We start from the raw sequence: 26341 nt of genomic DNA on the forward strand, positions 1-26341 counted from the left end.
ACCCCGTGACGTGCTTGCAAGCTAGGATGCTTCCTAGTCAGAATGCGTGTAGGTTAAGGCTGATGGCATGGGTTCACGCTTTCAACCAATAATTCCGCTATTGGTCCAGTTTGGAGTGTTGGCCTATAAGGCCCTATATATGTAAGACTCGACCGAAGTGGTCATTTATTGTATCAAACGGTATGTATGGATGTAAGACTCTTTTATTCGGTATCTGTGTTCGGTGAGCATTGATCTCTGGGATCACTGAGCACGGTGATCTCGACTCGTAAGTCGGGGTCCCCACAGTTGATTACTTATTCTGATGAAACTATGGTTAGTATCGGGGTGTACGAGCCATGGAAATGTGAGAATACAGTAATATGACATCAATCTAAATGGAAATTAAGTTTACTACAGTACCTAAAAAGTTGGTGGTTTGTTTTCCTATGCTAATAATATCACGAGTTTCTATTTTAGTTTTGTGTTGTGAAGTTTTCAAGTTTTGGGTGATGTTCTTATGGACAATGGAATAGAGTGGAAAGAGCCTAAGCTTGGGGATGACCAAGTCATCCCAAGCCAAATTCATGGACACCAAAAAGCCTAAGCTTGGGGATGCCCCGGGAAGGTATCCCCTCTTTCGTCTTCAATCCATCGGTAAAGTTACTTGGAGCTATATTTTTATTTACCAGATCATATGTGTTTTGATTGGAGCGTTGTGTATTATAGGAGTCTTTGCTTTTTTCTTTATGACAATCATCCTTGCTGCACACCTTTTTGAGAGGGACATGCACTCATCGTGAATATGTTAGAATACTTATTGAGCTTCACTTATATCTTTTGAGATAGGCAATTTAGCTCCCATGAGCTTCACTTATATCTTTTGAGCTAGATAATTTTGCTCCCATGAGCTTCACTTATATCTTTTGAGCTAGATAATTTTGCTCTAGTGCTTCACTTAAATCTTTTTAGAGAACGGCGGTGTCATATTTTGTAGAAATAAAAACTCTCGGTCTTCACTTATATCATTTTGAGAGCGCTATCTCTAAGTAACTTGGTAATTGGCGTGTTCTATGAAATTAGTCCTAAATATGATAGGCATACAAAGAGGATATAATAAAAACTTCCATATTCAAGTGCATTGATTAGTAAAAGAAGTTTGATTCCTCACAATTAGTTTTGAGATATGGATATGGTAATATTAGAGTCATGTTAGTAGGGTGTTGTGAATCGAGAAATACTTGTGTTGAGGTTAGTGATTCCCTTAGCTTGCAAGTATGGTGAACCGCTATGTTAGGAAGTCGGAGCATAATTGATTTATTGATTGTCATCCTTTGTGTGGGTGTCGAGATCGCGCGATGATTAACACCTACCAACCCTTCCCCTAGGATTATGCGTTTAGCACTTTGTTTTGATTACTAATAAAACTTTTGCAATAAGTATATGAGTTCTTCATTACTAATGTGAGTCCATGCTATAGATGCACTCTCACCTTCCACCATTGCTAGCCTCTCTAATGCCGTGCAACTTTCGCCGGTGCACAAACCCACCATATACCTTCCTCAGAACAACCACCATACCTACCTATTATGGCATTTTCATAGCCATTCCGAGATATATTGCCATGCAACTTCCACCGTTCCGTCTCATGACATGTGCCATCATTTTCATTTTTCCATTGCCTTATCGTAAGATAGCTAGCGATATGTTTCAACGTCATACGCTAAGCTAGATCGTTGCACATCCCGGTACACTACCGGAGGCATTTCATATAGAGTCATTATTGTTCTAAGTATTGAGTTGTAAGTAAATAAAAGTGTGATGATCATCATTATTAGAGCATTGTCCCATGTGTGGAAGTATAAAAAATGAGGCCAAAGATGCCCACCAAAAGAAAAAAATGAAATGAAAAAAAGAGGCCAAAGAGCCCAAATAAAAAAATGGTGAGAGAAAAAAGAGAGAAGGGACAATGCTACTATATTTTTCCACACTTGTGCTTCAAAGTAGCACCCTGTTCTTCATTATCGAGAGTCTCTTGTTTTGTCACTTTCATATACTAGTGGGAATTTTCATCATATAACTTGTCTTGTATATTCCACTGATGGGCTTCCTCAAAATTGCCCTAGGTCTTCGTGACCAAGCAAGTTGGGTGCACACCCACTAGTTTTATTTTTGAGCTTCCATACACTTATAGCTCTAGTGCATCCGTTACATGGCAATCCCTACTCATTCACATTGATACTATTGATGGGCATCTCCATAGCCCATTGATACGCCGAGTCGATGTGACCATCTCCTCCTTTTTGCCTCACAACCTCCATCACACTCTATTCCACCTATAGTGCTATATCCATGGCTCACGCTCATGTATTGCGTGAGAGTTGAAAAGGTTTGAGAAAGTAAGAGTGCGAAAACAATTACTTGGCCAATACCGGGGTTGTGCATGATTTAAATTCTTTGTGTAGGGATGATGGAGCATAGCCAGACTATATGATTTTATACGGATAACTTTCTTTGGCCTTGTTATTTCAAAAGTTCATGATTACTTTGCTAGTATGCTTGAAGTATTATTGTTTTCATGTCAATATTAAACTATTGTTTTGAATCTTATGGATCTGAACATTCATGCCACAATAAAGAAGTTACAAAGAACAAATATGTTAGGTAGCATTCCACGTCAAAAATTCGGTCTTTATCACTTCCCTACTCAAGGACGAGCAGGAGTTAACCTTGGTGATGCTTGATACGTCTCCAACATATCTATAATTTTTGATTGTTCCATGCTATTATATTATCAACTTGGGATGTCTTATATGCAATTATATGCCATTTTATATCATTTTTGGGACTAACTTATTAACTCAGTGCCTAGTGCCAGTTTCTGTTTTTCCATGTTTTTGACCTTTTTCATAAAAGAATATTAAACGGAGTCCAAACGGAATAAAACCTGCGGGGTGATTTTTTCCATAACAGAAGTTACCCAGAAGACTTGAGAACCAAGGCAGGAGGTCTCTTGGGAGGACATGAGCCCCCTAGGCGCACCCTAGGGGGGGCGCGCCTAGCAGGCTTGTGGGCCCCCTTGCCTCCTCTACCCTACCTCTTTCGCCTATAAATTCCAAAAAATCGTGAAACCAACGAATAGAGCCACGACAATACTTTTCCACCGCCGCAAGCTTCTGTCTCCACGAGATCCCATCTAGGAACCGTTCTGGTGCCCTGCCGGAGGGGGATTCGGACATGGAGGGCTTCTTCATCAACACCATTGCCTCTCCGATGATGCGTGAGTAGTTCACCATAGACCTTCTGGTCCATAGCTAGTAGCTAGATGACTTCTTCTCTCTCTTGGATCTTCAATACAAAGTTCTCCATGATCTTCATGGAGATCTATCCGATGTAACTTTCTTTTGCGGTGTGTTTGTCGAGATCCGATGAATTGTGGATTTATGATCAGATTATCTATGAATATTATTTCAGTGTCCTCTGATTTCTTATATGCATGATTTCGTATCCTTGTAGTTCTCTTCGAGTTATGGGTTTCGTTTGGCCAACTTGATCTATAATTCTTGGAATGGGAGAAGTCCTTGGTTTTGGGTTCATACCATGCGGTGTCCTCACCTAGTGACAGAAGGGGTAGCGAGGCACGCATCGTGTTGTTGCCATCAAGGGTAAAAAGATGGGGTTTATATCATATTGCATGAATCTATCCCTCTATATCATGTCATCTTGCTTAAGGCGTTACTCTGTTTGTTGTGAACTTAATACACTAGATGCATATTGGATGGCGGTCGATGTGTGGAGTAATAGTAGTAGATGCAGAAAGTATCGGTCTACTTGTCTCGGACGTGATGCTATATGTATGATCATTGCCTTAGATATCGTCATGACTTTGCGCGATTCTATCAATTGCTCGACAGTAATTCGTTCACCCACCGTAATACTTGCTATCATGAGAGAAGCCTCTAGTGAACACTAGGGCCCCCGGGTCTATTTTACACATTATATATTCAGATCTACATACAAAAATACCAGAAATACCTTGCTGCACTTTTATCTATTTACCTTTTATCACTATCAGATCTCACCTTGCAAGTAATCGTAAAGGGATTGACAACCCCTTTATCGCGTTGGGTGTAAGTTTGTTTGCTTTTGTGCAGGTTCAATGGTGCCTCATCTTGATACTCCTACTGGATTGATACCTTGGTTCTCAAACTGAGGGAAATACTTATATCTACTTTGCTGCATCATCCTTTCCTCTTCAAGGGAAAAACCAACGCAAGCTCAAGAAGTAGTAGATGCCACCAAACTTCTGGACAACATCATGGTAAACTTCTCTTAACGACTTAATGAACGAGTTCCAAGTGGTAAGAAGGTAAATTATGTTGATGAAATCACTACTTTGAGTGAAAAATTTGATGCTCCTATGCATATGGTTGCTAGTAAAAATTCTCATGTTGATCCTAATGACATGCCCTTGTCTACTTTGATTGAGCAAAATGGTAATACCATTGATGTGAATTTTATCTCACGAAGAAATTTTAATTATAATGCTTATAGAGGTAATTTGAATGCGTGGGCATATCCCGGTAACTCCTCTAATAGTTATGGTAATTCTTATGTAAATACTTCTACCAATAATAATAAGATGTCATGTGATCTTGAGAACACCGTTAAATAATTCATTAGTTCTCAAAAAGTTTTCAATACTATGGTCGAGGAAAAGATGCATAACATTGATGATTTGGCTAGGAACATGGATAGAATTTCTCTTGCACTACTGGAATCTGCTAGTTTGCCGACAGCTTTAAGCTTTGCCGTCAGCAATTTCACGGGGCTGGCGGTAAAGAGACTTTGCCCTCAGCCAAAATAGAAGCTGACGGCATAGGAGGGGCTGACGGCAAATAAAATCTCTGCCGTCCGCTTTATCTAAGCCGGTAGCCAGCTGACGGCAAAGGACAAAAAAGTTGTCGGCATAGAAAGGCTGACGGCATAGGGCCTAACACAGTCGCCGCCTCGACCAGAAAAAAAATAAAAATGGGGGCTCTCTTTGCCGACAACCAGCTGAGGGCTTGTCTTTGCCGACAGCTGGCTGAGGGCAAAGAAAAAGAAAACTGCCTTATCCCCCCGTGCCTACCTCTTCTCTCTCTCACCGTTCTCTCTCTCACCCTCCCACGCATACTGCTCTCCCCCGCACTGCGCCGCCCCGCCCTGCGCCGCCTCTCGCCCACCCCGCGCCGCCCTGCGCCGCTCCCTCTGGCTCGGGCCCTCGCCGCTCCGCCCGGACGCGTGCCCGCCGCCAGCCGCCGGACGACGAGGCGCCGCCCGCCCCGGCCCCCACGCCGCCCCCCCCCCCCCGCCCGAGGCCGCCAGAGTCCCCTCCTCCTCCCCCCCCCCCCCCGCCCGACGCCGCCGGAGTCCCCTCCTCCTCCTCCGGCTCGGGCCCCCGCCGCCCGGCCCCCGCCGCCCCCCCACCGCCCGCCGCCGGACGACGAGCCCCCCCCCCCGAGGCGCGGGGCCTCTCCCTCCCGCCGGTCCGTCCGCGCCAGGTCCATCCGCACCAGCTGCTGTTTTAGTTTTCTGAATTTCAGTGTTAGGTGTCCTTTTTGTTCAGTTTTGTCAGGTTTAGACTTAGTCGCCGAGCTATCGAGGCCACATGCCCGCGTTGTCTCCGTCAGGCCACTGTACGGCGACGCGCCAGAGCAAGCATCCTGGAACAAGCAGAGAAGCAACTAGTTGGACAGAATGTTCCCTGCTACTTTGTTGCCGTAATGTTTATCATTTTTAGTTGGACAGAACAAGCAGAGAAGCAACAACAAAAGAGACAAAGCCAAATGCCAAATTTAGATGACTACAAAGACTAACAAGTCACGATGCTTCATTTAAATGTTGACTATACAATTATCACAAAAAGTGTTACTTGAACAGAGGCCTTGCATATATAACTTGCAGGTGCATTGAACAAAATATATGCCAAAACAAAGTAATATATCTCTGCCGAGTGTTGTCCAGAACTGAACTTGCCCACCCATGCTTGTTTGCACTCTGATTCATTTTCGAAAAACAACAGTACTTCACCATGACCCGTTGAAAAGATCATCAGTAATTGGCCCCTGAAAATTAAATAAATAAGAATAACGTATGAGCAAGATTTTGCCATCTCTAGTTGGGATCATTCTAGATTTTTAAACTACATGAGCAAGATTATACCATCAACGACTGAGTGAAGCTAAGGTTGGTCTTGTAACCTTCAGGCTCCTTGGCATTATCCCTATAAACTCTATCATTTGCAACTTCTGCACCACCACCACCTGCCACTCCCCCCGTCTCTTGTATCTTATTGTGAAAGAAAATTAGAGGCTGTGAGAACTAATGTACATAATTATAACACCGAAAGCACTGTATTTTTTAGCAACATACCTCTTCACCCAACTGTGATGTAGCTTTGTTTTCTCTCCTTTTCCTAGCCTTGTGCTTCTTATCGAAGAGCTTGTAACTCTGAAATTCCTGCATCATCTGCTGTTGCAATTTCAAAAGCTTGTAACTCTGAAATTTTTCTTTGGGACACCATTAAGTGTAAGGTTTCTACTAGGTGTAGTGTGTGGTTGTGTTCCAAAACCAGCTCCGACACTTTGAGATTTCCCTTCTTCCGGTCCATTTTAAGATTCATGTGCACTTCACAATTGGTTCTAGTTTCAGCTCGAGGGCACTTTGTCAAATGATCCCTTTTGTCTTGTGCTCGCTGACCCTCATTTGCACAAACAAATTTACATGATGTAACCTTGCCATCGGCTGAACTTTTGTTTGTATACCTTTTCCTCACCTCAAAGCCTTTCTGCCCACCGTAGCTAAGCCAATATGACCAAGCCTCGTCTGAGCTTCTAAATTCCATGCCAACATAAGGTAACAAACTAGGCAATACAACTCTGCAAAGTAGAATGTGGTGCAGTTGTAAAAACTTGGACTATATGTTAAGAGAGAGAGAGATACGTTAGAGATATTATTTTTTCAGATAGAGATACTTGAGGGATGCGTAACTGGCAAAAACGGATATGTGAGAGATTGAATTGGAAATATCTGGTATTTCCATAGTATAAAAATAACATAATATATATTGCAAACTTCATATTATATAGAGTAATCTACATCGTAATAACTTGGTCCCACCAGATTAACGGCTCCTAATTTCTAATTAATGTAGGAATTTCTTGGGAGCCCCTAATTAGTATAAGTATAGATTACTCGAAGAACTTTATTAATCTACAAAATAGGGGAAGTACTATTGGCTCTACACAACAAACCTGAATGCATCACACTCAAAGTAGTTTTGAAGAAATCTATGAATTATGCCCCCGAAGATCACAATTTAGCAGTGAAATTTAAGTATTTCGCATGTAAAGATATGGAGATTCAGAGTTTTAGAAAAATGCATTTAAATGATAGATGTTAGTATTAGTTAGCTTAATTACCGCGAGTGCGTATTTGTGTTGATTGAGTGCATTTAAATGTGCAGTAGCTTCTCCGCGAGGGATTGGTTTTCGATGACCTCCCCTGCATTCGAAAGTGAGCACATTTGTTAACTCCTCCTCCACCCCCTTTATTTTGCTCTGTTCCGGCCTTCGTGCTGATGACACTATCTAGCTAGGTATTTTTAGTATTAAAATGCAAAGGTGTTGCGTAACCAATATGCGTCTCCCGTTCGAAAGGGTTCCTATCATAAATATGCATGCATTTGCATATTTATAACGGTGATTCTTTCGAATTGTCCAACGTTATCCATGGAAAGCCCGGGTATGTGTAGATTGGGTCGTTTCCCACGCTTTGCTCCAGATCCCATGCAGAGTTTCGACAGCTCCTCCTTGTTGTTCTCTGGGTACACATCCTCTCGGTTAGTTGCCGAGACGTGTATCAGGAGAACAACGGGGAGGTGCTGCCGAAATTTTGCGTTGGGTCGGGAGCAGAGCAGTGGGAAATGACCCAATCTACACATACTCGGGTGGGATTAGGACCCATCTTTACCTAGTAACTGGTAGGTGTGCATGCCGTGCATCCCAATGTATTAACCATGATTAAAAAATGGCCATAATTAATTTAACATACTTGATGAATTGATATTTTATATTGTTTTATATGTGGATACTATGTAGCTAGCTTGCCAGAATGACTGGTCGTGAATGGATGTACACCGGTCACCATAGTCAGAGAGATATGACCGATGAATGGTTGAGCAAAACCTATGAATTCGTGGAAACGGCGTTTTCTAAAGGCCAGCCAAAAACATGGTGCCCCTGCACTAAGTGCAAGAATTATTCGCGACAGACAAAGGATGTAATGGGTAAACACCTGCAGATGCGTGGTTTTACTCCCGGCTATACCTTGTGGACATATCATGGTGAGTCGGCCCAACGTAACAGAGACGAGGTGTTGCGTCGGCGCACCGATGATCATGGTACAGGGATTGAAGACATGGTGAATGACTTTGATGATGCTCGGAACAAGGACGAAGAGATGGAGGAATCCGCGAAAGCCTTCTATGCCATGTTGGAGTCTTCAAAACGTCCTCTTCACGAGCACACTAAGATTTCTCAGCTAGATGCCATCGCACAAGTAATGGCTCTGAAAGCCCAGTTCAACATTGGAAGAGATCTGTTTGACTCAGTGATGACCCTATTTGGGCGCTTTCTACCAGAAGGTCATATTATGCCTTCAAACCTATATGAGTCAAACAAAATCCTTAGTGCACTCAAGATGCCGTATGAGCAGATACATGCTTGTGAGAAGGGATGTGCCTTATTTAGGAAAGAGTATGCGGAGGAAACATATTGTCCATTTTGCAAGTCCTCCAGATATGTTGAGGTAGAAAACGGTGAAGGCGAGAAGAAGCACAACAAAATCCCCGTGAGTGTCCTACGGTATCTGCCGATCCTACCAAGACTTCAACGACTTTACATGCTCGAAGAAACAGCAAAACAGATGACATGGCACAAACATGGAATTAGGAAAGAATTAGATGAACACGGAGTTCCGATGTTGGTACACCCTTCAGATGGTGACGCATGGAAGGCATTCGATAGTATACATAAGGAAAAAGCTAAAGAACCAAGGAATTGTCGAATCGCCATCAGCCTCGATGGGTTCAATCCTTTTGGTATGACGGCTACCCAATATAGTTGCTGGCCTGTATTTGTCATTCCTTTTGGTATGCAGGGAATTAACAGAAAACAAATATGAAAAAAAAGCAAAGAGGGTCTTTGCCTACAGCTCACTGACGGCAAAGGCTTTGCCATCGGTGGACTGACGGCAAAGAAGACACGTGGCGGCAGCCTGTGTATCCTGGCAATACCAAATTCTCGACTTTGCCATTAGCTGGGCTCCAGCTGTCGGCAAAGAGGCGGCTTTGCCGTCAGCTCTGCTACGGCTGTGGGCAAAGAGGGGACCTAGGGGGCCTAGGGGTTTCGGCTTTGCCTTCAGCTTTGCTACGGCTGTGGGCAAAGAGGATAGGCTTCGCCGTCAGCTTTGCTACGGCTGTGGGCAAAGCCTGCCGTTAACCTTCTAACGGAGCTCGGCCTGCGGTGTTGCCGCCACTGCTCTTTGCCGTCAGCTCGTGCCACAAAGCTGATGGCAAATTCTTTGCCGTCGGTGGAGCTCCGGCTGTCGGCAAAGAAGGTGATTGCCGATAAAATCTTGGCCGGTACCTTTGCCGACAGCTCACTGACGGCAAAGCCGTTGCCATCAGTTAAACTGTCCTTTGCCGTCAGCTCTGGCTGTCGGCAAACGAGCAGATTCCAGTAGTGTTGATAGGGAAACTCTTAAAAATAAAAAATCTCCATCAAAGAATTTCTAATGAGACTATCAAATCTATCCAAATATATATATCAATTAACATAAGGAGAGGACCGCTAAGTTGAAAGCTAAGCGAGAATTCGTAGAAAAAGCTCTTCCACCCGGTTTTTACCTCAATCATGATGAAGATCTTAAAATGCTTGTTACTTCTCCTATTGAATCTTTGTTTAGTAATGTGAAAATAAATGACAAGTATACTGGATATGAGTCAACTTTATATAGAGGGAGTCCTAATTTCTTGGAGGGTGATGATTATAATGATAAAAGTGAAAAAGTGGATTTGGAGAGGTTAAAACTTTAACTAGTGATGTGCCCACTATCTAGGATCACAATGACTTTAATTGTGAAAGTTGCCCTTTATTAGAATTTATTTACTTTATCGAATCCATCATTAGCTTACCCAATGCTTATGAACACAATAAATCTTGTACTCGGCATATAGTAGAAGCTATGGTAAAAGCCTATGATGAAAACCTTGAGTTAGAAGTCTCTATTCCTGGAAAGTTGTATGATGAGCCGGAACCTACTATTAAAGATCAAAGAATATGAATCCAATGCTTTGTGTGACCTAGGTGCTAGAGTCTCAACTATACCGAAATCTTTATGTGATGTACTTGGTCTCACCGATATGCATGAGTGTTCTCTTAATTTACATCTTGTGAACTCTATTATCAAGAGACCTTTAGTAAGAATAAATGATGTCCTTGCCTATACATTTTACAGTTCTTGATATTGAATGAAACCCATCTTGTCCAATAATACTTGGGAGACCTTTTCTACGAACTATCGGTGCAATAATTAATATGAAAGAAGGAAACATACGGTTTTAATTCCCATCAAATAAAGGGATGGAATTATTAACTAGAAACATACTCAAACCACCTTATGAATCTATCATTAGGGCTATTTATGGGTGGAGTGTCAAGGATGACAACAGTGATCATGTAAATGCATCTAGTGCCCCTTAGTGATTTTGGTGGTTTGAAGACTTATAGGTTAAGTATCTAATGTGTTCATGAGTGTATACAGGATCTATAAGTCACTGAGGAGTTTGAAATATTCGATGAATATCGACCCCTAAAAATGTATATCTTCGGTTGAAGAAATTGGTCTGAAGCTGAAGAACTGAATCGCGAAGAATTTATAATGAAAGTGATATTCCTCATGAAGATATTGAAATTTAGGAATTCGGTGTGTCCTGAAGAAAATCAATCTGAAGACTTTGAAGCATGAAGATTTATCCTTTCTGTTTTATTTTCTTCACACTTGAGTAATAGGAACACCGTACTATTAAAGGGGGTCGAGGTAACACATTGGAATGAATTTACTCATGATGCTCAGCCCAAGCCTAATCCTACCAAAATCCTCAAGTGAGGAATATGAGAGACATGAGGACTCTCACAGTTGAGGGTCCCGACCGTTATCGATAGCCACGCCACATCATTGGTCTTATGCACACCAACGGTCATATTACTTAAGGGCATTAATGTCAAATCATGTCGGGATGCTTCCAGGCTATAAATAGCTGCCCCCGCAAACATTAGCTGGTTTTCTGCTCCATTAGAAACTAACACTTGTCATAAGAGCAACCGAAATTCCTCAGAGTCTTCGAGAGTAATTCATCAGTGAGGAAATACCCCAAACACCAAACCACAAACCAAAACCAAGTGATTGAGCATCACTGAAGAAGTTGTTCCTGTGTGGGACTGAAGCCTTTTACCTTTGAGGACTGTGCATCCTCTAGACGGTTAGGCGTCATGGTCTAGAGCAATCCAGCACTCAATTGTGGATCGCCAGGTGACCAAGTTTGTGAGGGTTTGGAAGTCTGCCCTGAAGACTTATCATGACTGTTGGGCGAGGACTGTGTGTTCTTATCCCAAGGAGAATACGGTAGGGACTGTGTTTCCCCAGACTGTGTGTCCTTTGGTTTCAATACCAAGCCGCTCCAAACCAGATGTACAGCTGTCATAGCAGTTGGAACTGGGTCATCAACCACTGTCTTCACTGTGAAACGGGTTCTATTTCCTCAACTCTTTATATTCCTCAGATTGTGTGTTGATGATTTTCACTGTCACTGTTTGAAGAATTTTCTGAAGACTTTCTCTGAAATTCCTCAACCCCAAATTCTTCAAGCGAGTTAATCCTCATTTGCTTTCTGCGTGCCTGCATACTGTGGAAACTGTTTTCATATTCTTCATCCTGAAAAACTGTTGTAGTGATACTTTGCACTCCTGATCCTTTGCGCTTTCTGTTGTAAGTTAGTCATCAGTGAGGAATTTCCTCAAAAGGAATTACCTCAATGATGAAATTCTAAAAATCTCCTATTCACCCCCTCTAGTCGATATAACGCAGTTTCAATTGGTATCAGAGCAAGGTACTCACTTGTTCTGCGTGATTTTGGTTTAACCACCTGGAGTTTTAGTTATGTCGGCTGCAAGCATGATTAAGGTTACTGCAGCATGTCCTACTTTCGAAGGAAAGGACTTTCCCTTCTGGAAGACCAAGATGCAGATGCATCTACAAACTATTGACAACGATCTCTGGTATATTGTGGAACATGGTGTCCTTATCATCTCTGCTACTATCTCTGTCGCTGATGTGAAGAAATTCAACCAACTTGATTCTCAAGCGAAGAATATCATCTGTGGCCATCTGAGCAAGGGCCAGTATGGCAGAGTGAGTGCTTTGGGATCAGCGAAACTTATCTGGGAAAGGTTGTCCAAAGTTAATGAAGGAGTATCAACCCAGCGTGATTCTCGTGTTGATGTTCTTCGCAATCTCTTCAATCGCTTCAAGAGGTTTGACAATGAAAGCTGCCAAGATACCTTTGATCGCCTCACTGACATATCAAATGAACTACACGCACTGGGAGCTCGAGACAATACTGATCACGAAGTTGTGAAGAAACTGCTAAGATCTTTGGATTCTTCATTTGATACCTTAGTTCTAATGATTCAAGAAAGACCAGACTACAAGATGATTGATCCAGCTGATATACTCGAAAGACTCAATACTCATGAATTCCAACAAGAAGAAAAGAGGGATCAATATGGACCAAGCTATTTTAGACCACGTGCACTGAAGGCCAAAGCAATTTCCTCATCTGAAGAAGAAGACTCGGATGGTAGCATTGGTGATCCTGAAGAATTTGGACAGGAGCTTGCAATGCTCGTGAGGAAATTCCAGAGGTTTACACAACGTGGCCAGTTCGGTAAATCTTCAAGAAGAGATATGAGGAAATCAGAATCTTCATCTGAGGACTACAAGAAAAGAACCTGCCACAAATGCAAGAAATCAGGTCACTACATTGCTGATTGTCCTCGTTGGGGAAAGGAATCAAAGAAGAAGAAATACAAGGATGAAAGTTCTGATGATTCGAAGAAAAATAAGAAACCTTCAAAATCCTCATCTTCAAAGTCCTCATCGCACAAGAAGACTAGTTTCAGAAAGGCTCGGGCACTTATTGGCAAGGAAATGGATTCCGAGGCAGAATCCGAGGAATGTGATGAAGAGGAGGGTTCTGATGAAGACTCAGAATCCGGACAGGCTAGTCTTGCACTTGCAACCAAATTCGTCAGCAAGTCAATCTTCAACCTCGAAGAAAATGATAACACCATCCACACTGATGACTATGCTGATGACTTCGCTCCAACCTATTGCTTCATGGCAAAAGGTTCAAAGGTACCGAATGATGCTTCCTCCTCTGATTCAAGTGACTGTGAACCTGATGATTATAAAAAACCCAGTTACAGTAAACTTGCTATCATTGCCCCTAAACAACAAACTGCCCTGGAAAAGCTTCAGAAACTGCTAGATAGAAGCGATGATCTCTTGAATGATGAAATGAATCTTACCCAAATCCTCACTGAAGATATGAAAAGTCTTCAGTCTAGATTTGATAATCTTCAAGATCGTCATGTTACATTCCTCGTTGATCATGAGAAACTTTCCTATGAATTTCTTCAAAGGAAGCTTGATCTAGAGAAGTTGAGGATTTCTCATGATGATCTCCGTATGGAAAATGATTCATTACTAGCTCAACAGATCAGTGTTGCTCAAGTTGAATTCATTCCTCCATGCCTTAAATGCATCGAACGTGAAACTGCTAATTCTTCACCGGAATCATCAAATGCTTCAATTGCTACAAATTCTTCAACTCCTCCTGTAGTGTCAAATTCCTCACTTGAGGAAAACACAATTGTCACTAATGAAAATGCAGGGCTGAAGGAATTGGATGTGACACGCATATACAAAAGTCTCAAAGGACATCAAACCCTTTGTGATGTGCTCAAAAAGAAGATCTTGAACAGGAACCCGAGGAAAGAAGGAATTGCCTTTGAGAGGAAATTGAATGCTGATGGATCTTATGGGAAACCTGAGCAGTATCCCAAAACCTTATGGGTTGCTGCTACTGGGCCTCCTTTTGATCCATCCAATCTAACAGGCTTTTCGTGTGAATTATCCTATTCCTCAGATGAGTCATTTGACTCCAACTATAAACTGTTCAAAAATCAATCTGGTGAAGTATTTGCTCGATATGTTGGAACTAACTGCAGGAATGGCCCTCCCATGAGGAAAATCTGGGTTCCCAAAAGTTGCCTTGAAAATCTTCAGATGGATGTCCTCATGAGACCACCTATGAAGAATTTGAACCCCAGATCAAATTCCTCAGGAGGACCAAAGTCTTCAAGAGGATCAAAATCCTCAACTGGTCAAAACTATGCTCGTACCCGTGCTAATGCTTCTAACATGCAGGGAAACTACAAGGAATATGAATATGAGTGTTTTTCTTCAAATCATTATGTTCATAAATCCTCAAACAAGTTCGCTGCATATTCATATGAGTACTTTAACCCCCCTACTATTAAGAGAAGTTCATTAGCTTGAATGCCCCCTTTCTCATATGGTGATCGCAGGATGATGAATGCTTTACCACCCCTTCAGATGTGGGTGGTGAAGAAATTGAACTAATCACTTCTGCAGGTTAGGTCTCCAGATGCAAATCATCATCTGAAGAATTTGCTGGAGACCTGAGGAAATGCTTGATAGGACGCAAGCTAATATTGATGAAATAGAAATATTTCACACGTCCTTATAATTCTGTTATGATGAAAATCCTATCTGATGAAATTGATATCATATTCTTCAAGTCTGAAGCATATGAGATGGTAAGATGTACTAATTCATCTGCAGGATGACAAACCCAAGGGTACTGAGTGGGTTCTTGATAGTGGTTGCACACACCACATGACTGGTGACAAAAGCTTGTTGATGAATATGTCACTAACTCCATCACCTCTGAAGCAAATCACATATGCTGAAAAAGGTAAAAACAAGGTATTGGGACTTGGCAAAGTGGTTATTTCCAAGGATAGGCACATGGCCAAAGTAATGCTTGTTAAATCCCTTGGATTTAACCTCATGTCAGTCTCAATGTTTTGTGAGCTTGATATGATTGCTATCTTTGGAAGATACAGATGTGTTGTTATCATGGAATCTGACAGATCCAAAGTCTTTGAAGGTGTTAGAAGAGGGTATTTGTACATTGCTGATTTCTCTACAGGTCCTCAACCATCCACTTGCTTACTAGCAAATACCTCAGAAGGGTGGCTGTGGCATCGAAGACTCGGTCATGCAGGCATGAGGAATTTGCACACGCTCATGAAGAAGAAGCATGTCATCGGCATCGAATCAGTCAAATTCCTCAAGGACCATCTCTACGGTGCTTGTGAGTCTGGGAAAATGACCAGATCCAAGAACCCCTCAAAGACCATCATGACCACTACTCGTCCATTTGAATTGCTTCACATGGATCTTTTTGGACCTACTCATTATGCCACACTATCAAATGCAGCATCTTTATATGGCTTCGTCATAGTTGATGATTATTCCAGATAGACATGGGTGCATATCATCTTATATAAAACTAAAGTGCAGGAAGTCTGCAAACGATTTTCTTCAAGGGCCTCGACGAACTTTGGCATCAAGATCAAACACATCAAGAGTGATAATGGAATAGAGTTCAAAATCACCGGTCTTGATAATTATCTTGATGAACTTGGTATTACTCACGAATTGTCTGCTCCTTATACTCCTCAACATAATGGTGTCATCGAAAGAAAGAACAGGACTCTGGTTGAAATGGCAAGAACCATGCTTAAAGAATATCAGACTCCTCGTCGCTTTTGGCCTGAAGCAATCAACACTGCATACCATATCATCAAAGGGGTATATCTTCACAAATTCCTCAAGAAAACCTCATATGAACTCATCACACACAAGAAACCCAATGTAAGTTATTTCAAAGTCTTCGGTGTAAAATGTTGGATTAGAGATCCTCACCATAACTCAAAGTTTGCACCTAAGTCACATGAGTGTTTTATGCTCGGTTATGGAAAGGACTCGCACACCTACAGAGTCTTCAAGAACTATCACAACAAGGTTGTTGAGACTGTAGATGTGCGGTTTGATGAAACTAATGGCTCTCAAAGAGAACAATTGCCTTCTGATCCAGATAAGCTATCTCCTGAGGAAGCAATAAAGCTCAAAGCTAATGAAGACATTGTTCCCACTGAGGAAATTGATGAAGAAATCATTCCCGTCACTGATGAAAATCAAGAAGATGCTCCTGAGGAAATTGCTCCAGAACCAATTCCTCAGCCCAGATGAAATCCTCAACCAGCTCATCCGAGGATTGCAAATGAAGTGGAACTTGACAAAATTCTCAATGGCATCAATGCGCGAGGTCCTCTCACTCGCTCAAAAGCTTCACACATAGTTAACTTTTGTGGGCATTTCTCCTTTGTGTCTATCACAGAACCTTCAAAAGTTGATGAGGCTTTCCTGGAACCAGAGTGGATCCAAGCTATGCAAGACGAACTTCTTCAATTTAAGCTGAATGACGTATGGGAGCTCGTCAAACGACCAGATCCTCATAAGCACAACATCATCGGAACCAAGTGGATTTTCCGAAACAAGCAAGATGAGGATGGTCAAGTGGTGAGGAATAAGGAACGACTTGTACCCCAAGGCTACACACAGGTTGAAGGAATAGATTACGATGAAACTTTTGCACCTGTTGCTAGACTTGAAGCTATTCGAATACTACTTGCTTATGCTAATCATCATAACATCATCTTATATCAAATGGATGTGAAAAGTGCATTCCTCAATGGTAAGCTTGAGGAAGAAGTATATCTTGCTCAGCCCCCAGGTTTTGAGGATCCAAAGAATCCAGACAAAGTCTTCAGACTCAAAAAGGCGCTCTATGGTCTCAAGCGAGCCCCTCGGGCATGGTATGATACATTGAAGGAATTCCTCATGAAGAAAGGCTTCAAACCTGGTTCACTCGATCCAACTCTTTTCACTAAATCCTATGATAATCAACTATTTGTGTGCCAGATATATGTCGATGACATCATATTTGGCTGTACTGACAAACATTACAGTGATGAATTTGCTTACATGATGAGTGAAGAATATCAGATGTCTATGATGGGGGAGCTGAAATTCTTCTTAGGTCTTCAAATTTGTCAACAACGCAATGGAATCTTCATATCACAGGAGAAATACCTCAAGGATGTTCTGAGGAAATTTGACATGGATGAATGCAAAGGTGCCAAGACTCCAATGCCTACCAACGGCCACCTCTACACTGACGGAAATGGTAAAAAAATTGATCAGCAGGTATATCGCTCTATGATTGGCTCTTTGGTGTATTTATGTGCATCTAGGCCAGATATATTGCTTAGTGTTTGCATGTGTGCACGTTTTCATGAAAAACCGAAGGAATCACACCATAAGGCTGTGAAGCATATTCTTCGATACTTAGCTCACACACCAACACTAGGATTATGGTACCCCAAGGGCTCAAACCTTCATCTTGTGGGATATTCTGATTTTGACTATGCCGGTGACCTTGTGGATCGCAAGTCAACCTCTGGCACATGTCATTTCCTCGGAAGATCACTAGTCTGCTGGTCCTCAAAGAAGCAGAACTGCGTTTCACTTTCCACTGCCGCAGCTGAGTACATTGCTGCTGGTTCATGCTGTGCTCAATTACTATGGATGAAGCAAACCCTCAAGGACTACGGCATCAACATGAAGAATATGAATATGAGTGTTTTTCTTCAAATCATTATGTTAATAAATCGTCAAACAAGTTCGCTGCATATTCATATGAGTACTTTAACCCCCCTACTGTTAAGAGAAGTTCATTAGCTTGAATGCCCCCTTTCTCATATGGTGATCGCAGGATGATGAATGCTTTACCACCCCTTCAGATGTGGGTGGTGAAGAAATTGAACTAATCACTTCTGCAGGTTAGGTCTCCAGATGCAAATCATCATCTGAAGAATTTGCTGGAGACCTGAGGAAATGCTTGATAGGACGCAAGCTAATATTGATGAAATAGAAATATTTCACACGTCCTTATAATTCTGTTATGATGAAAATCCTATCTGATGAAATTGATATCATATTCTTCAAGTCTGAAGCATATGAGATGGTAAGATGTACTAATTCATCTGCAGGATGACAAACCCAAGGGTACTGAGTGGGTTCTTGATAGTGGTTGCACACACCACATGGCTGGTGACAAAAGCTTGTTGATGAATATGTCACTAACTCCATCACCTCTGAAGCAAATCACATATGCTGATAAAGGTAAAAACAAGGTATTGGGACTTGGCAAAGTGGTTATTTCCAAGGATAGGCACATGGCCAAAGTAATGCTTGTTGAATCCCTTGGATTTAACCTCATATCAGTCTCAATGTTTTGTGATCTTGATATGATTGTTATCTTTGGAAGATACAGATGTGTTGTTATCATGGAATCTGACAGATCCAAAGTCTTTGAAGGTGTTAGAAGAGGGTATTTGTACATTGCTGATTTCTCTATAGGTTCTCAACCATCCACTTGCTTACTAGCAAATACCTCAGAATGGTGGCTGTGGCATCGAAGACTCGGTCATGCAGGCATGAGGAATTTGCACACGCTCATGAAGAAGAAGCATGTCATCGGCATCGAATCAGTCAAATTCCTCAAGGACCATCTCTACGGTGCTTGTGAGTCTGGGAAAATGACCAGATCCAAGAACCCCTCAAAGACCATCATGACCACTACTCGTCCATTTGAATTGCTTCACATGGATCTTTTTGGACCTACTCATTATGCCACACTAACAAATGCAGCATCTTTATATGGCTTCGTCATAGTTGATGATTATTCCAGATATACATGGGTGCATATCATCTTATATAAAACTAAAGTGCAGGAAGTCTTCAAACGATTTTCTTCAAGGGCCTGGACGAACTTCGGCATCAAGATCAAACACATCAAGAGTGATAATGGAATAGAGTTCAAAATCACCGGTCTTGATAATTATCTTGATGAACTTGGTATTACTCACGAATTGTCTGCTCCTTATACTCCTCAACATAATGGTGTCGTCGAAAGAAAGAACAGGACTCTGGTTGAAATGGCAAGAACCATGCTTAAAGAATATCAGACTCCTCGTCGCTTTTGGCCTGAAGCAATCAACACTGCATACCATATCATCAACGGGGTATATCTTCACAAATTCCTCAAGAAAACCTCATATGAACTCATCACACACAAGAAACCCAATGTAAGTTATTTCAAAGTCTTCGGTGTAAAATGTTGGATTAGAGATCCTCACCATAACTCAAAGTTTGCACCTAAGTCACATGAGTGTTTTATGCTCGGTTATGGAAAGGACTCGCACACCTAGAGAGTCTTCAAGAAATATCACAACAAGGTTGTTGAGACTGTAGATGTGCGGTTTGATGAAACTAATGGCTCTCAAAGAGAACAATTGCCTTCTGATCCAGATAAGCTATCTCCTGAGGAAGCAATAAAGCTCAAAGCTAATGAAGACATTGTTCCCACTGAGGAAATTGATGAAGAAATCATTCCCGTCACTGATGAAAATCAAGAAGATGCTCCTGAGGAAATTGCTCCAGAACCAATTCCTCAGCCCAGATGAAATCCTCAACCAGCTCATTCGAGGATTGCAAATGAAGTGGAACTTGACAAAATTCTCAATGGCATCAATGCACGAGGTCCTCTCACTCGCTCAAAAGCTTCACACATAGTTAACTTTTGTGGGCATTTCTCCTTTGTGTCTATCACAGAACCTTCAAAAGTTGCTGAGGCTTTCCTGGAACCAGAGTGGATCCAAGCTATGCAAGACGAACTTCTTCAATTTAAGCTGAATGACGTATGGGAGCTCGTCAAACGACCAAATCCTCATAAGCACAACATCATCGGAACCAAGTGGATTTTCCGAAACAAGCAAGATGAGGATGGTCAAGTGGTGAGGAATAAGGAACGACTTGTACCCCAAGGCTACACACAGGTTGAAGGAATAGATTACGATGAAACTTTTGCACCTGTTGCTAGACTTGAAGCTATTCGAATACTACTTGCTTATGCTAATCATCATAACATCATCTTATATCAAATGGATGTGAAAAGTGCATTCCTCAATGGTAAGCTTGAGGAAGAAGTATATGTTGCTCAGCCCCCAGGTTTTGAGGATCCAAAGAATCCAGACAAAGTCTTCAGACTCAAAAAGGCGCTCTATGGTCTCAAGCGAGCCCCTTGCGCATGGTATGATACATTGAAGGAATTCCTCATGAAGAAAGGCTTCAAACCTGGTTCACTCGATCCAACTCTTTTCACTAAATCCTATGATAATCAACTATTTGTGTGCCAGATATATGTCGATGACATCATATTTGGCTGTACTGACAAACATTAAAGTGATGAATTTGCTTACATGATGAGTGAAGAATATCAGATGTCTATGATGGGGGAGCTGAAATTCTTCTTAGGTCTTCAAATTTGTCAACAACGCAATGGAATCTTCATATCACACGAGAAATACCTCAAGGATGTTCTGAGGAAATTTGACATGGATGAATGCAAAGGTGCCAAGACTCCAATGCCTACCAACGGCCACCTCTGCACTGACGAAAATGGTAAAAAAATTGATCAGCAGGTATATCGCTCTATGATTGGCTCTTTGGTGTATTTATGTGCATCTAGGCCAGATATAATGCTTAGTGTTTGCATGTGTGCACGTTTTCATGAAAAACCGAAGGAATCACACCATAAGGCTGTGAAGCATATTCTTCGATACTTAGCTCACACACCAACACTAGGATTATGGTACCCCAAGGGCTCAAACCTTCATCTTGTGGGATATTCTGATTCTGACTATGCCGGTGACCTTGTGGATCGCAAGTCAACCTCTGGCACATGTCATTTCCTCGGAAGATCACTAGTCTGCTGGTCCTCAAAGAAGCAGAACTGCGTTTCACTTTCCACTGCCGCAGCTGAGTACATTGCTGCTGGTTCATGCTGTGCTCAATTGCTATGGATGAAGCAAACCCTCAAGGACTACGGCATCAACATGAAGAATGTGCCTCTCTACTGCGACAATGAGAGTGCAATCAAGATCGCATACAACCCAGTACAACACTCGAAGACCAAGCAGATACAGATTCGTCATCATTTTCTTCGGGACCATGTCTTCAAGGGCAATATCCTCATCGACCATGTGAAGATATCAACTAGCGGATATCTTCACTAAGCCCTTGGACGAGAAAAGGTTTTGCAAGTGGCGGTGTGAGCTAAATATCTTAGAATCTTCAAATGTTTTGTAAAAACATGCACACATCCTAACACTTATGCAAAATTGATGACTTAGATGTGCAACACATGATGAATCGATCTTCTTCAACTAATGAAGAATATCACTCAGAGTGTGAGGAAATCAACGAAGAAATTGATTCTCAAGGCCCTACGACAATTGTACGCGGCGTGTGTAATCAACATTCTTATATGGTGGGTCAAGCCACCACCCAACTTGAAATTCCTCAAGTTGAATTTCTTCAAAGCTGAATTTCTTCAAAAAGTTGATTTTCTTCAAAACAGTTGTTCTTCAAAATCGTTTTTCATCAAAACTGAAATCCATCATCAGTACGCTTTGTCACAAAATCCTCAAGTTAATCAAAATCTTCATAAACACTATTGTCGTTTACCTAGATAGACTATGATTTCAAAGTCCTCAACAGCATTCACTTATAGCTATTTCTTCAATTTGATATTTGATCTAAGTGAATGTGATCGGACCCTACTTTACCCTCTATGCTACTCTCACCCAGTCTACTCAATTCTTCATATGCGTTCTACTTGAAACTTTGTTCAAAATCCTCACTGCGTCCTTGTCAGCTGATGATTTTGTAACAAAATCCTCAAATCTTCAAAAATATTTTTTTACTGAACCCCACTTTCCCCATTCGGATAACCACGATATCCACGATCTCCACCGCTTCGATCATGGGCTACACGTGTACTACGGAGACGTAGAGACAGGGGCTATTTGGTCCGATATTTTCACGCCAACAGTTACCGCCTGGCTATAAATATGTCCCCATCTCCGTTTGGTAAAATCTTCTTCGTCCCATCGCCCTCCTGCTACAGCAAAGCTCAAAAGCCCTAGCGCCACCGCCAGAAGTCTCGACACCGGCGAAGAAGAGCTTGACTGCCTTGACCTCTCCGTCGCCGAAACCACGCCGGAACCGGACCATCTTCGTCCGGCGCCGCCGTAGCTGTCCTCTGTCGCCGAGTTAGGGCGCATTGGACTTGCGCCGAAAGAGCATCTACTGCTACTTCTTCTCTGTTCTTCGTGCACGCCATCTAGGGTAAATAAAAACCCTATTTTTACAGCTCGTTTGATCTACTATTTTACCTTAGAGATGTGAAATCTGTTTTCCCTCAAGTATCCATCAGTTTCTTTTCCTCAAACACTTCCTATCATTCAGCTATTGATAAAGTTCACTAAGCATCTAAGATTTTCACGAGATTCCTCAATTGTGCAAATTTTCGAATCTGTACAACTCTCGAACCCAAGAACAGTATGGTTAGACGAATTCCTCAACCACTGGTCAAATTCCTCAACTATCAAAAAATTTCATTTCATCAAATCTGAGAACGCATATGACCTCTTCAAATTCCTCGCAACTATACTCTGTTCACAGGTACAAACATGTCAGCTGATGAATCTCTAGGTTCTCATCAACTTAACTCATTTGCAACTTTTCTTGAAGAAAATCTACAAGTTTCATTAGAATCCTCAAGAGTTCAAATTCCTCAGCAAAAGCCACAACTGAAGAAAATGGAAGATGACAGGAAGCAAAAGGGTGGCAAGAAGCTCGAACAGAACACTGCCATAGATATCCCTGAGGATATATACCTGGAATACTGCACTCCTGACGAACAAGAATCTATGCCCAAGAGAAAGATAAGGCTTCAAAAGATAGAACGCCGATGGGCTAAGGAGTGGAAAGAGTATAGATTCGTCACTCTTAAGTATGCGAAGAAATTCGCTCTGAAGCCTCCTGGCAAACGACCTCCTCTTGAGGATTATCAGGATGCACGCCCCTCAAACCTCAAGACAATTGATGACTATCCTAAGGGAAACTCAAAGAACTTGTCAAAGCTTCAGAAGCAAGCAGAAGCTGCTGTGAGGAAGTTCAATGAAGAATCTGCTGCTGCTGCAACTGCCGCCACTTCCTCTGCAGCTGAGACTTCTGGTACGGCCATTCCTCCAATGAAGTCTGTGCGACCAAAACCAAAGGCTTCAAAGCCTCAAGATAAAATGCCTCAGAAAACCGCACCAGCATCAGCACCAAAACCCTCAGCACCACCAAAGGCTTCAAAGCCTGAACAGAAGCCGATAGTGAAGCAACTGCCCACTGTCTCCAGCTCCTCAGTCCCATCTGCAACAAGCTCCGAGACAAAGTCTTCACTGACTCCCCTGAAGACTAAGGTGACTACTGGGAGAGGAACAAGACCAAGCCCAAGCAAAATCATCAAGGTTCCTTCTGCATCAGAAGGTAGTAATGAATTTGATGATGACACTCTGTAAGCCATCATCAGAAACAAGCAAGAGAGGGTAGCTCAAGCTTCTGGCAGCTCCATTCCTCTGGCCCTGGACCCAAAAGTCCTCCTGGATTACATCAACATTTGGTATGAGGACCCCAACACTCCAATCGATGATTTGAAGCTTCCCCCAGGCATCAGCCACATGGTGGCCACATTCATCAACGAGGCCAAGTGGAAGGAGCAGCAAGCCAAGCAGGCTAAGGTTGCAAAGCTCAAAAAGGAGAAATTCCTCAGGCGGAATCTCCTCAACCTGACGCCTGATGCACTTGTGTCAACCCAGGCTGAATTGAAGACTTCGCCTGACAAGTACACTAAGCTTTCTGATCATCAAAGTCTCAAAACTACCTTCCTCAAATTTGCCACTGACGCAGTTGATGATTACAACAAGAAGGCTGCCCCTCCAGTACCAACACTATAGCCTCTAATTGAAGAACCAACTGATGAAACTGCTCATGCTGAGGAAATCCCTTAAGAAAGCCGGGCTGATGAACCGGCTATTGAGGAAATTGCCAAAGAAAATCCAGCTGATGATTCTACTACAGCCGGTGAACCTGCTCCACCTGCTTCTAAGCCAGTTGATGACTCTGCTCCAGCTGATGAAACTGCCTCAGCTGAGAAAACACCTTCACCAAAAGCTTCAAAGGTGAAGAAACTGACTCCGTCTGCATCAGACGTGAAGAAGACAAGAGCTGCTGAATAGGAAGCCAAGAAGTGAAAAGCTTCCTCAGCAGAAGAATCCACTGAGGCCAAGCGCCTTAAAGCTCTTAAAGAAAATGCCCCTCTGGATCCTGTGCCTCTCAATGTTGCTCCATCATATGAGATGACTCCCTTCAAAAGTGAAGACAAGGAGCACAGGGCAGATAAGGAAATGAAGAATGCTGAATCTGAGGAACACACTGATGAGGAAATTCGCATTGATGATAGTCCTCAGACCTTCATTCCTCCTGAAGAAACTGCACAAGGATCAGCTGCACCAGCTAATGAATCTGGCTCCTCCACCAAGCAAGCTCCTCAAGCTGAGGAACAACAAAGTGAAAATCCTCAGCCTGATGAAATTCACAATCCTGAGCAAAATCCTCAACCCGAGGCTTAGGCTGACCCAGTTCCTCCTCCAGAGCAAAATCCTCAAGCTGAGGCTCAGGATGAACCAATTCCTCCTCCAAAGCAAAACCCTCAACAGGAATCTCCGGTTGATGACATTCCTCAACCAGAGCATGCTCCTCAGCCTGAAGCTCAAGATGATGAAATTCCTCACCCTGAGGACCATGCTGAGGACTATGCACCAGATCTAGAGAATGCCCTTGTCGTCCTCAACCCATAATCTTCAATGATTGTATCTCCTCAAGTCAAGCCGGAAAATCTTCAGCCAATGCAGCGTTAGCCGTTCTCCAAGCGGCCAAAGTTTCAAAAAGGGTCCTTCTTTGAAGAACGCATGTTCTTCATCGGAGAAAATCCCTATGACAAGCCTCGTATCACGCATCTGAAGTTTTGGACAAGGACACAACTCAACTACTATGCCTCTGTGTTGTGTGGAAGAAACAAGATTTTCTAGCACAGGCACATTCCTCACGTTGAGCTTGAAGAAATTCCACGCTTTGCTCCAGTCCTCAACGTCCTCTTTGAAGCTGGACTCCTCCCGATGTGCTCAGATATTTGTGATTGGAATAGTGAGCTCATTCTTCAGTTCTATGCAACTCTGCACATCTCAGGAGATCCAACAGACATCAACACATGGGTGCTGGATTGGATGACGCAGAACACACACTTCAAGGCTGCTGCCAATGAGCTGCTTCATGAACTACCGGTATCAATTCCAACAGAGCAGGCAGTAAAGCTGTATGATGAACGTGAGCTGGCAAACAAGCTGATGGATGTCCTCATGAAGCCTTTGGCTAAGGGGCAACCACCAAGAACAACCTTCCTAGTCCATGAAGTGAAGTATGAACCCAGGACGGTTTACAGAATCCTCTACAGCGTTCTTGCGCCAATCAAAGGCCATGATGATGAAGAAGACGTCGTAGGCATCATGAAGAATATCCTCTTCAACATCACACGTGGCATTCCCATCAACATCCATGATTTCTTCTTGAGGACTCTGGCAGAAAACGATATGGCCCCTTTTGACCACAAGATTTACGCTCCATGGATCATGAGATTTATCAGTTGCAGGTCAGGCATCAACTATCACGGTGATTTCAACAACCATATCGTTTATATGCCTCATCTAAGGGTCAACAGGAAGACTTTCGAGCCTCTTGAAGGAAAAGGGAAGTCTATCATTGATGAAGGCAGTCGGCCCCTTGAGGGCCAGTTCCGATAGCCAGAAGCTTATTCCTCATGGGATGACACCGAAACCCATCCTCCAAGTCATGTTGCTCCTAGGGTGATGAATACCATAGAGCTTCTTCTCAGCCTTCACCAGAAGGTGGATCGGAATCACAAGTGGGTCAAACGCCAGTTCGGCGCCATTGTGAAAACCCTCAATGCAACGCAGAATGCTGTGAAGCTTAACCATCATTATCTTCATGAGGTTTTTGATCGCACCTGGGC

This window comes from Hordeum vulgare, chromosome 3H, assembly GCF_904849725.1.
Source record: "Hordeum vulgare subsp. vulgare chromosome 3H, MorexV3_pseudomolecules_assembly, whole genome shotgun sequence".
Classification (NCBI taxonomy): Eukaryota; Viridiplantae; Streptophyta; class Magnoliopsida; order Poales; family Poaceae; genus Hordeum; species Hordeum vulgare.